This window comes from Nycticebus coucang, chromosome 8 (assembly GCF_027406575.1).
Source record: "Nycticebus coucang isolate mNycCou1 chromosome 8, mNycCou1.pri, whole genome shotgun sequence".
In the NCBI taxonomy this organism is placed as follows: Eukaryota; Metazoa; Chordata; class Mammalia; order Primates; family Lorisidae; genus Nycticebus; species Nycticebus coucang.
The window spans coordinates 84,427,316-84,439,440 of NC_069787.1; the positions used below are offsets into that span (position 1 = coordinate 84,427,316).

At 42.4% G+C, this 12,125-nt stretch overlaps 1 non-coding gene across 1 annotated transcript; it reads right to left on the reverse strand.

Moving 5' to 3' along the window:
- Positions 1 to 1,163: 1,163 nt before the first annotated feature.
- On the reverse strand, positions 1,164 to 1,270 carry LOC128592879 (U6 spliceosomal RNA). Its single transcript, XR_008382090.1, has one exon. It is a non-coding gene; the product is annotated as a U6 spliceosomal RNA (small nuclear RNA).
- Between the last annotated feature and the right edge of the window lie 10,855 nt (positions 1,271 to 12,125).

The following is a 12,125-nucleotide window of genomic DNA, read 5'->3' on the forward strand; positions in this document are numbered from 1 at the left end:
TGAACTCTTTGGGAAGGTGGAACAAGGCTAATTTTTTCACAAATTTCTATAGTGTTCCAAATTTTCTCCAACTAGATTTTATTACTTTTATAAAAAAAACAACATGCAGAAGAAGGCAAGTTTTTCCTAATATTGATTGGAGATTGAGCATGCTAACCTCCCCCATGGGTTTTTGCTCTGACCCTGGATGTCTGCATCTTTTGGCCTTTCTTATGCTCTAATCTTCCAGTTTTCTAATTCTCTATTTGACTGTATTTATTCTACTGCTAACTCTGTCTTTTGAGTTTTTAGTTTTATTATAATTTTAATAGGAAAATGATTGTTTTTCTTTTTTTTTAATCTTTAATATCTGGTTTTTGTTGTTGTTGTTTTGTTCTCATGAATGGACTAGCAAATTGTGGTACATGTGTACCACGGAATATTATGCAGCCTTAAAGAAAGATGGAGACTTTACCTCTTTCATGTTTACATGGATGGAGCTGGAACATATTCTTTTTTTGTGTGTGTGTGTGTGTGGTTTTTGGCCGGGGCTGGGTTTGAACCCGCCACCTCTGGCATATAGGATGACGCCCTACTCCTTGAGCCACAGGTGCCACCCTAGAACATATTCTTCTTAGCCAAGTATCTCAGGAATGGAAGAAAAAGTATCCAATGTACTCAGCCCTACTATGAAGCTAAACTATAGCTTTCACATGAAGGCTATAACTCAACTATAGCACAAGACTATGAGGAACGGGCCAAGGAAGGGGAAGAGGGGGGGGGAGGTTAGGGTGGAGGGAGGGCAATGGGTGAGGCCACGCCTACGATGCATCTTAGAATGGGTACAGGTGAAACTTACTAAAGGCAGAATACAAATGTCTACATACAATAACTGAGAAAATGCCATGAAGGCTACGTTGAACAGTTTGATGAGAATATTTCAGATTGTATATGAAACCAGCACATTGTACCCTTTGATTGAACTAATGTACACAGCTATGATTTAACAATAAAAAAACTTTATTCAAATTAATATGAAGATACAATTTTTAGGTTACATTGTTCTCACTTTCAGAGTAAAGTTCCCTTTGTAGAAGAGCCCCTCACCCAGGGGGTGTGTTACACATCTTCACAATGTGCACATTAGGTGAGACCTCTCCTCGTGCCCTCCTCCTTCTCCCATAAAAAATATGGAATGCTTCACATATTTGCATGTCATCCGTGCATAGGGGCTATGCTAATCTTCTCTGTATTGTTCCAATTTTAGTATATGTACTGCCGAAGCAAGCACTATTATAATTTTTATTTCTAGTAGTGCTATTTGTTTTATTTCTAAAGTTACTTTCCTTTAACTCATATTTTCCATTTTCTCTGTTACTGCTTGAAATAAATACATATTATCTTTTTCTACTATTTCTGATATCTGAATTTCTTTAGCACTGATTCTTCTGTCAGGTTTTTTTCTGCCAACCTTATTCATGGTACTTTTTTACTTGTATATTTTATTTATTTACTTTAAACTTTCATTTCCATGGAAATTTTTGGACATTCTTTCAAAACTGGGATGGGGGAGTTTCCTCCAGAGATTTGGGGTACTATCTGAGTGTTGAGATTACTACTGTACAAGGACCACTTTAGGTTATTAGCTGAAGTCTTTCTGACCACTGGGAAAGAATAAATTGTGGCTTTAAATTCATAAGTGGGAATGGTTAATGGTTACAATTGTCAGGGGAGATATTAAATATTTGCTGCCTCTGGTCAACACTGAAGATCAAGACTTTCACTTCCCTAGGTTGGGGCTATAGGCAGGTTCCTGTTGGTTTACTGTTATACTATGAATGCAGTCCTTTGGAGGTCCAGCTAAGGTCCAGCTTTTGGGGCATTGTCCTCTCAGACTCTTGGCCTTGGGCAAGCCATGAGCTTTCACTTCATCTCTTTGAGTCCTCAAAGTAGAAAAAGTCATACTCAATTTCATAAAATTTTATAAATGCTGTTAAAGTTAAAGCTGGTTTCAGGGGCAGCACCTGTGGCTCAGTGGGTAGGGCGCTGGCCCCATGTACTGAGGGTGGCGGGTTCAAACCTGGCCCTGGCCAAACTGCAACAAAAAAATAGCCGGGTGTTGTGGCAGGTGCCTGTAGTCCCAGCTACTAGGAGGCTGAGGCAAGAGAATCACTTGAGCCCAGGAGCTGGAGGTTGCTGTGAGCTGTGTGATGCCATGGCACTCTACTGAGGGCAATAAAGTGAGACTCTGTCTCTACCAAAAAAAAAGCTGACTTCAGAGCTTTACTTATATATTTTAATTTAGTCCCTGGATGAATAGTCCTCATTTTCCAGATTCCATGTGCTTTTAGGAAGGCAAGTTTTGTATTTTATTCAGCATTTTAAGTTGTTTTCACCATGAGACAAGAGTAATACACAGAATGAGGTATTTCCCTTCTGATGTTAGATTGAAATCAGTGTCAATATGGACTTGATCTTTTTTTTAAAAAGTGTGTGTGTGTGTATCCTAACTCTATCCATTGAAAAATACCAGAAATAATGACATCTAGTAACATGCAGGATGTCTAGTACCCAGATGTTGGTTTCTAAATTCCATTCCTTACTAAAAGAATCAGCATTCCCTTAAAAAAACCCCCAATTCTGTGTGGGGGGAGGAGACAGAATATGTGAAGCCTTATTTGTGTCAGAAAGCAAGAAAGTGCTTATATATTAATGGGGACATGTGAGGAGGACACAGGAGTCCTGGCCAAATATAAGAGAATTTGAGCATCAGAAAGGAGCAATGATGGAAATGGATGATAACAATGAATATAATAGTAATGAATACAAACCTAGCCCTGGCCAAAAAAATGTAATGAATCCATAGTAATACTCAGGATTGGGGAGAGGAATATGGGGAAGGTATCTTTTATAGAAGAATAAATATTACAGCTTGATTTCCCCAGGAACAGATTCTGAGATGGAGATTCACGTGCAAGAGGTTTACTGGGAATGGTTTCTAGGGTCATCAGTATGGGGGATTTAGGGAAGCAGAGCTGGACAAGACTAGAGGTCAACTGTGAAGTCATCATGGCCCATGCATTAGCCAATTTTATAGGAAGCTCTAAAGTTAGGATGGTCCATCAATGTTGTCCTGAGTTGGGGTGAAGAGCCAGGCTTTTGTATTCTCCCTCACCAACATCGTTTGCAATGGGGACTGGGCATCGTTTTGGGAAAGGCAGCTTTTCTCCATCAAGGGTAATGTCTAGACAGGGTTTCAGCTGAGAGCCCTCAGAAACAACACTCTGAGCAGCTAGAGGAATGAGCATCCCAGCCTCAAGGAGAATCAGAAAGCATACAATACTACTCAGTCATAAAAAAGATGGAGACTTTATACCTTTTGTATTAACCTGGATGGAGTTGAAACACATTCTTCTTAATAAAGTATCACAATGGAAAAGCAAGTATCCAATGTATTCAATACTAATATGAAGCCAGTAGATGATCTAATACTTGCTTGCATAAGAGTAAAATTCAATTCAACGCAATTCAAGATGGGGAGAGGAAGAAGGAAAAAGGGGAAAGAGGGGATGAGGGAGGGGGATTGCTGTGCTCCCACTTAAATGGGCACAATATAAGGGTATATGGCACACCTTCTGGGTGTGGGACACAACTACAAGGACTCTTTTTTTTTTTTTTTTTTTGTAGAGACAGAGTCTCACTTTATGGCCCTCAGTAGAGTGCCGTGGCCTCACACAGCTCACAGCAACCTCCAACTCCTGGGCTTCAGCGATTCTCTTGCTTCAGCCTCCCAAGTAGCTGGAACTACAGGTGCCCGCCACAACGCCCAGCTATTTTCTGGTTGCAGTTTGGCCGGGGCCGGGTTTGAACCTGTCACCCTAGGTATATGGGGCTGGCGCCCTACGGACTGAGCCACAGGCGCCACCCAAGGACTCTTAACAAATGCAAACATTGTAACCTAATTGTACTCTCATATTAAACTGAAATTTGAAAAAAATGAAAATCATACAAAAGGATCCAACATAATGTCAGGTAACAAATATTGAAGGAATAGTAGAATAATAAAATCACAATTTTGAAAATTTTATTGAAATGATGGATCCATGCAAGGGCCATCAATGATGTTAAAACCATTAGGTGTTGGCTCGGTGCCCATAGCACAGTGGTTACAGCATCAGCCACATACATTGAAGGTGGCAGGTTTGAACACGGCCTGGGCCCCAGCTAAACAACAATGACTACTGCAATAAAAAATAGCTGGGCATTGTGGTGGGTGCCTGTAGTCCCAGCTGCTCAGGAGGCTGAGGTAAGAGGATCTCTTAAGCCCAAGAGTTTGAGGTAGCTCTGAGCTGTGATGCCACAGCACTCTATGGAGGGCGACATAGTGAGACTCTGTCTCCAAAAAAAATAAAACATTAGGTGAAAGGTTTGCAGGGGGACAAAATAGTCACATGTTCTCAAAGTTTCTCCTCACTTTTATTTATTATTATTATTATTATTATCTATTATTATTGTTAAAATGTTAATAATATTAATATATTATTAGTAAAATAATAAGAATAAAATGGGTCAAATCTGACCCTCTACCTGTTTTTGTAAATAAAATTTTATTAAAATACACCCAGATCTCTTCATTTACTTATTATCTGTGCCTGCTTCCACACTACAGTGGCAGAATTAAGCAGTAGAGACATGGACCTATCTGGCCTTTCCTCGAAAAAGTTTCCTCAACTCATGTCTTAAAGACAACTAAAGCCATGAGTCAGTTAACTGCAAATCCAATGTTGAAACTTGATTGGATCTTGGATTTAAAGAAATGCTATAGAAGAAAATTCAGGGACAAGCGGACTATACATTAAGTGAATCAATCTTAAATTGATTGATTCAATCTTAAGAAGGTATATTCTTTAGCTTTGGGATAGAGTGTTCTATATCAAGCACAGTTGTTCTAGGGTCACATTTAAGTCTCTTGTATCTTTGTTTAGTTTTTGTTTAGAGGATCTGTCCATTCTAGAAAAGGAATGTTAAAGTCCCCTACTATTATGATGTTATGGGATATCATATTGCTCAGACTAATTAAGGTCTGTTTCAGGAATCTGGGAGCATTTAAGTTGGGTGCATAAGTATTTAGAATTGAAATATTTTCTTGTATTTTTCCTATGACCAATATGAAGTGTCCATCTTTGTCTTTTTTTGACTTTAATTGCTTTAAATCTACTTGCGTCTGAAAATAAGATCACAACCCCTCTTTTCTTCTGAATTCTCTTTGCCTGAAAAATTGTCTTCCATCCCTTAACACTGAGTTTTAATTTGTCTTTTGAGGCTAGGTATGTTTCCTGCAGACAGCAAAAGGATGGTTTGTGTTTTTTCATCTAATCAGCCAGTCTGTGATTTAATCAATCTTAAATTTCTTGAGTGTGATAATATTGTAGTTAATGTAGGAGAAGTCCTTGTTCTTACAATATGAAAGCTAATCAGGAGTAACATCATGAGGTCTACCACTTACTCCCTAATGGTCTAAGAAAAATATCTCTTATTTGTCCCACATAAGAAAGATCAGACAAATACATAGAATGTCAAAATCAGAGAATTCAGATAAAGGGTGTATGTTTGTTGCAGTACTCATTTAACTTGTTCTTTTTTTTTTTTTTTTTTCCAGTTTTTGGCTGGGGCTGGGTTTGAACTGGCCACCTCTGGTATATGGGGCTAGCACCCTACTCCTTTGAGCCACAGATGCCACCCTTAACTTGTTCATTTTGAAATTTCTTTTTTTTTGAGACAGAGTCTCATTATGTCATCCTCAGTAGAGTGCTATAACATCACAGCTCACAGCAACCTCCAACTCTTGGGCTTAAGCAAATCTCTTGCCTCAGACACCCGAGTTGCTGGGACTACAAGCACCCGCCACAATGCCTAGCTATTTTCTTGTTGTTGTTGCAGTTGTCATTGTTGTTTAGCTTTCCTGGGCTGGGTTTGAACTCACCAGCCTCAGTGTATATGGCTGGCACTGTAACCACTGTGCTACGAGCACCGAGCCCATTTTGAAATTTTTTTTTTTTTTTTCTGTTCATGATTATTATTATTATTTTTTTATTGTTGGGGATTCATTGAGGGTACAATAAGCCAGTTACACTGATTGCAATTGTTAGGTAAAGTCCCTCTTGCAATCATGTCTTGCCCCCATAAAGTGTGACACACACTAAGGCCCCACCCTCCTCCCTCCATCCCTCTTTCTGCTTCCCCCCCCATAAACTTAATTGTCATTAATTGTCCTCATATCAAGATTGAGTACATAGGATTCATGCTTCTCCATTCTTGTGATGCTTTACTAAGAATAATGTCTTCCACTTCCATCCAGGTTAATACGAAGGATGTAAAGTCTCCATTTTTTTTAATAGCTGAATAGTATTCCATGGTATACATATACCACAGCTTGTTAATCCATTCCTGGGTTGGTGGGCATTTAGGCTGTTTCCACATTTTGGCAATGGTAAATTGAGCTGCCATAAACAGTCTAGTACAAGTGTCCTTATGATAAAAGGATTTTTTTCCTTCTGGGTAGATGCCCAGTAATGAGATTGCAGGATCGAATGGGAGGTCTAAGTTGAGTGCTTTGAGGTTTCTCCATACTTCCTTCCAGAAAGGTTGTACTAGTTTGCAGTCCCACCAGCAGTGTAAAAGTGTTCCCTTCTCTCCACATCCACGCCAGCATCTGCAGTTTTGAGATTTTGTGATGTGGGCCATTCTCACTGGGGTTAGATGATATCTCAGGGTTGTTTTGATTTGCATTTCTCTAATATATAGAGATGATGAACATTTTTTCATATGTTTGTTAGCCATTCGTCTGTCATCTTTAGAGAAAGTTCTATTCATGTCTCTTGCCCATTGATCTATGGGATTGTTGGCTTTTTTCATGTGGATTAATTTGAGTTCTCTATAGATCCTGATTATCAAGCTTTTGTCTGATTGAAAATATGCAAATATCCTTTCCCATTGTGTAGGTTGTCTCTTTGCTTTGGTTATTGTGTCCTTAGCTGTACAGAAGCTTTTCAGTTTAATGAAGTCCCATTTGTTTATTTTTGTTGTTGTTGCAATTGCCATGGCAGTCTTCTTCATGAAGTCTTCCCTCAGGCCAATATCTTCCAGTGTTTTTCCTATGCTTTCTTTGAGGATTTTTATTGTTTCATGCCTTAAATTTAAGTCCTTTATCCATCTTGAATCAATTTTTGTGAGTGGGGAAAGGTGTGGGTCCAGTTTCAGTCTTTTACATGTAGACATCCAGTTCTCCCAACACCATTTATTGAATAGGGAGTCTTTCCCCCAAGGTAAGTTCTTGTTTGGTTTATCAAAGATTAGGTGGTTGTAAGATGTTAGTTTCATTTCTTGGTGTTCAATTCGATTCCAAGTGTCTATGTCTCTGTCTTGGTGTTCAATTCGATTCCAAGTGTCTATGTCTCTGTTTTTGTGCCAGTACCATGCTGTCTTGACCACTATGGCTTTGTAGTACAGACTAAAATCTGGTATGCTGATGCCCCCAGCTTTATTTTTGTTACTAAGAACTGCCTTAGCTATACGGGGTTTTTTCCGGTTCCATTGTGAGTAAGTTTCTTATTTTGGCCAAAAAATGAAAAGTTGGTGCAGAGAGTGAGAGAAATTTATTTATTTATTTGTTTGTTTGTTTAGGTTTATTTTCCAGTATTAGAGTCTGGTGACTTGGATCTACCATTAGACTTCTGCCTGGATCTGGCATGCACCTGAGTTAGTCACCATGGCTATGCCATCAGGTCAGGCTTCCAAGGAGAGGACTCATGGGGTAAGGTAAGTGAGTGCCAGGCACAGTGACTTACGCCTGTAATCCCAAAATATTGGGAGGCGGTGCTGATAGGACTGCTTCAGGTTAGGATTTCAAGATGAGCATGGGAAACATAGCAAGATCCCTGTCTCTGCAAAAAGCAACAACAAAGAAATTAGCTGGGGAGAGGGGAGGGTTTGTGCATACTACCCTGTTTCCCCGAAAATAAGACAGTGTCTTATATTAAGGTTTGCTCCCAAAGATGCACTAGGTCTTATTTTCAGGGGACGTCTTATCGTTCCTGTAAGTAGGTCTTATTTTTGGAGGATGTCTTATTTTCGGGGAAACAGGGTAGTAGTTCCCAGCTACTTAAGAGGTAGAGGCAGGAGGACTATTTGAGCCTAGGAGTTCAAGGCTGTAGTGAACTATGATAGTGCCACTATCCTCCAGATGGGCGACAGAATGGGACCCTACCTCATTAAAAAAACAAACAAACAAACAAAAAACTGTTTTTGTTATACTCACGGTTGCAATTAAAAAAAAAGGTAACTGACAGGTGGTTGGGTTTTGAGGCAGGGTTGGTACCTGGCCGTGCGGACCTGTAATACCCCCAGCGGAACATAATCTAAAGGTAGTGGTCCCCCAAATAATTGAGCTATTCCAGATGTGGTATCTGCAAGGACAAATTCTGAGGAGCCAACACCAATCCACAAAATGAGAGATATTTTTATAAGGAATGAAACATGAAATAAAATTTCATCAAATTCAGTTCAGGATGGCAAGTGGGTCAGCCAGCCAGTTTCAGAAGATAAGCTCTTTTCTTGGAGGATGTGTACCTGAAGCTCTTCCTCATGAAAATTCAATGCTCACTTGTCTGTTTGCTGTGCCCTGCCACCTCGCTCCACTGAGAGGGTGAAGAGACAGTGGTGAGAGGACACCCAGGGTGCACGCTGCGGCAGCTTAGCCAGATGGGCTTCCTGCCTGGAGGGCCTGGGCAAGAACTAGTCACATAGATAGTAAATTAACTTGGGGCAGGAGCATGCACTTGACTTTGTTAACCTGAAGTCATTCATTTACTAAAAACTCACAAGCCTCACCATTCCTCCTCCCCCGCTTCTTGTAGGTAACATACACCTCAATGGTATGACCCTAACTTAGAAGGATGCTGTGACTAGAGTCTCAGACTTCAGGACTGCCCTGTGGCTGGGTATGGATTAAACCAAGGGCTGCAGAGGGCTGCAGACAATCTTGCTAAGGATATCTTAGCACAGTGCCTCTATGCAACAGACACGTAAATGGTGGTTTGCACTGGGATGCTGACATGTCCCTGGACAATACCATTCTTTGGGGTATGAATAATTTCCTAGACCATCCTGGGCTAGGTTCCTTGAATTAAAAACATAAGGGCAGGAGTCAGCTGGTCCTTCAGGGCACATGGAGCACAAAGGTGCCCCGCTGGAGTAGCTCCTCTCAGTCCTCTCCTCCTAGGGCCTCAGAAAATCATTCTACCACAAGTTGTGGCTTCTTTTGTCCATTTTTAGAAAGGTGCTATTTGCACAAAGCTGTGAAAGTAAAAAACAGGATTTATAATGCTGGGGATTGAGGAAGAGTTTTGTAACTCAAACCCCAAAGGAGAAGTATTGGCTTCCTCAGCTTCCCCCTGACAACGGAGATTAAACTTCTCTCCACAACACTGGTGGCGGTGGGAATTAAAATAGATCTTTGTCATGCCAGGGTGAGGAATGAGAGTGTTGAAGGCTCCCTGTTTCTGTCCCTTCTCAGTAGAAAGGCTGATGGTGAAGGCTGGATGTGATTGTCAAGGCTTCCCCCGCCTGGTGGGTTATAAGGCAATGCAGAGGGGAGGTGGCCATGACTCCAGAGGGATTCTTCTGCATGGACCACATTGCCTGAAGGTCCTGAATGGGGAGGCAGGAGGCATGTGAGGGCATCAGTCTTGGGTCTTCCCTTTCTGGCATTCATGCTCACATGCCTCTCCACCCCTACCTTCCACCTGCTGCTCTGCAGCCTGTCCCCTTGCGGGGAAAGGTGTAGATTATGACTGGAGAGCAGGTCTGCAAATGGACTTTAAAAAGAAAGGAAAAGGAAGAAAAAGAGGGGAAAAGAATAAAAACAGGAGTAGGTATGTTGTCTCATGCCTATACTCTGAGCACTCTGGGAGGCCAAGGCACGTGGATCACCTGAGTTCAGGAGTTTGAGACCAGCTTGAGCAAGAGCGAGACCCCATCTCTACCAAAAAAATCCTCCAAAATAAAAAACTAGCTGGGTGTTGTGGCAGGAGTCTGTAGTCCCAGCTACTTGGGTGGCTGAAGCAAGAGGAGCACTTGAGCCCGAGAGTTTGAGGTTGCTTTGAGCTATGATGGCACAGCACTCTACAAAAAAGATAAAAACAGGAATACAATTGAAGGGGAGAGGCACACTGGAGAGTGGGGAGAAGGTGGATGGTTCCAGAGGGCTGGAAGTTGGGAGAAACATTATGAGTGCTAAATACAAGTCAGGTCTATTATAAGCACTTCTGCCAGGATTAAGCAAATCTTTAAATTCTTATGGCAAGCCCATGGCCCTCAGAGCTCTGTGGGAAGAGAAACTGACTGCTGGACAGAGCACAGCGGGTCCATCCCTGGGAGATGTCACTTTGGTTCCATGACGTGCCAGTGGCCTTGCCAAAACTTTCCTTCCCTCTCTCCAACACAGGGAACAGATGTGTTATCGCGGTCTGAAGGCTCCCTAGCCTCTCTTGTTTCCCTCACAGGTGTCCCTAACACATGTCTCCCAGGCTTAATTCCTTTCTGTCTCAGCATCTGCTTCTTGGAGGACCCCAAACAGTAGAAACCCTAATGCTAGGTACTGTGTATTATTATGTTCATTTTGCAGATGAGAAAATCAAGACAGAAAGAAAAATTGTTTTAGGTTTTGCAGTCAGTACATAGATGGTGAAGCCGAGATTTGAATGCACTTGCCTAAGCACCATGCTGCTCTTCTTACTATTTTGCACCTGGGGAAATTGAGTCTGAGACAAGTTCAGAAGTGAACAAGCTGCTACTTGGCTATTGTGGCCCAAATGCCCTAGGGTATGGGTGAGACCCAAAGAACATCAAGCCTCAGTCATCTTGGGGCCTCTGATCTCCACTGGATGAGAACAGCATCCTCCTGAACCTTTCTGGAGGATAGGACAGGTCACAGGTGTTCAGGGACAAGTACATGCTCACCAGTGACATCATGCACACATGCTGGACACCAGCCTTCTCCTGCTGGTATCCATGTTGCCTCCTGGGTCCCCAACAGAACCGTCTATGGTACACTCTGAAGGCTTCAAAACGGTTCCAGCCTTGCCAGATCTGGGGAGAAGTTCTTCAAGGGTCTGACAAGGTCTAAGGCAGGGCCAGGACCAGACACCTCCTCCTGATGCTCCTTCATACTGTTCACAAATCACCCCTAAGAAAACTACGTCCTGCTGACCACAGAACAGTCCATATCTGGGGTCTTGGTAGAGCTGAGATGGGAACATCTGCACAGCTGGGTAGAGAGGCAAGCCTGGGTCTCCCCTGGTGTATAAAATCCCTGCTCAGCCTTGTATTAGAGGAGGACAAAACAAAAAGGGAGAGAAATTGCAGAAGCTAGGACACAAAATGGTGAGTGGATGTGGGGACAGTGATGGTCTGGGCCTAGGAGAGATAAGGAGACAGCAGAGAGGATGAATCTCTGAGGGAGGTCCTGCAGGTGCCAGTGGCCAAAAGGCCATTCGCTTGGCTCATCTGGCTATGAGAGCAGCTTGGGGAAGGATCTGCCTGAGAGCTGGGGGCTTTGCCTACCTGTTGGCAGGACCAAGCCTCTAGGATCACTGGCCATCAATCTTCTCAGCATGGTTTTACCCACCCAGTAATTTGAGGCTTCTCCCAACAGCTCCTTGGGTTCTCATGGGGCTTCTTTCTCATTCTTCTGCAGAAAATCTACACTTCCAAGTTGTTAAGCCCGACTGCCACTGCCCTCCCCAAAGCCTGTTCCTCTTCTTGCTCCTAGGGAGACATGTGTGTCCATTCATAGTGCCCAGGGGCATGGACCTAAGGACTCTTTCTTTGCCCCACTTGCTACAGGTGAACAGTCCCCAACACAGCAGGATTGATAGGGAGCAGTGGCAGGGGTGGTCCAAACCTGGCCTGGGGCCTGCTAAACAACAATGACAAATACAGCAAAAAAAATAGCCAGGCGTTGTGGCAGGTGCCTATAGTCCCAGCTACTAGGGGGGCTAAGGCAAAAGAATCACTTAAACCCAAGAGTTGGAGGTTGCTGTGAGCTGTGATGTCACAACACTCTATGGAGGGTAGCATAGTGAGAC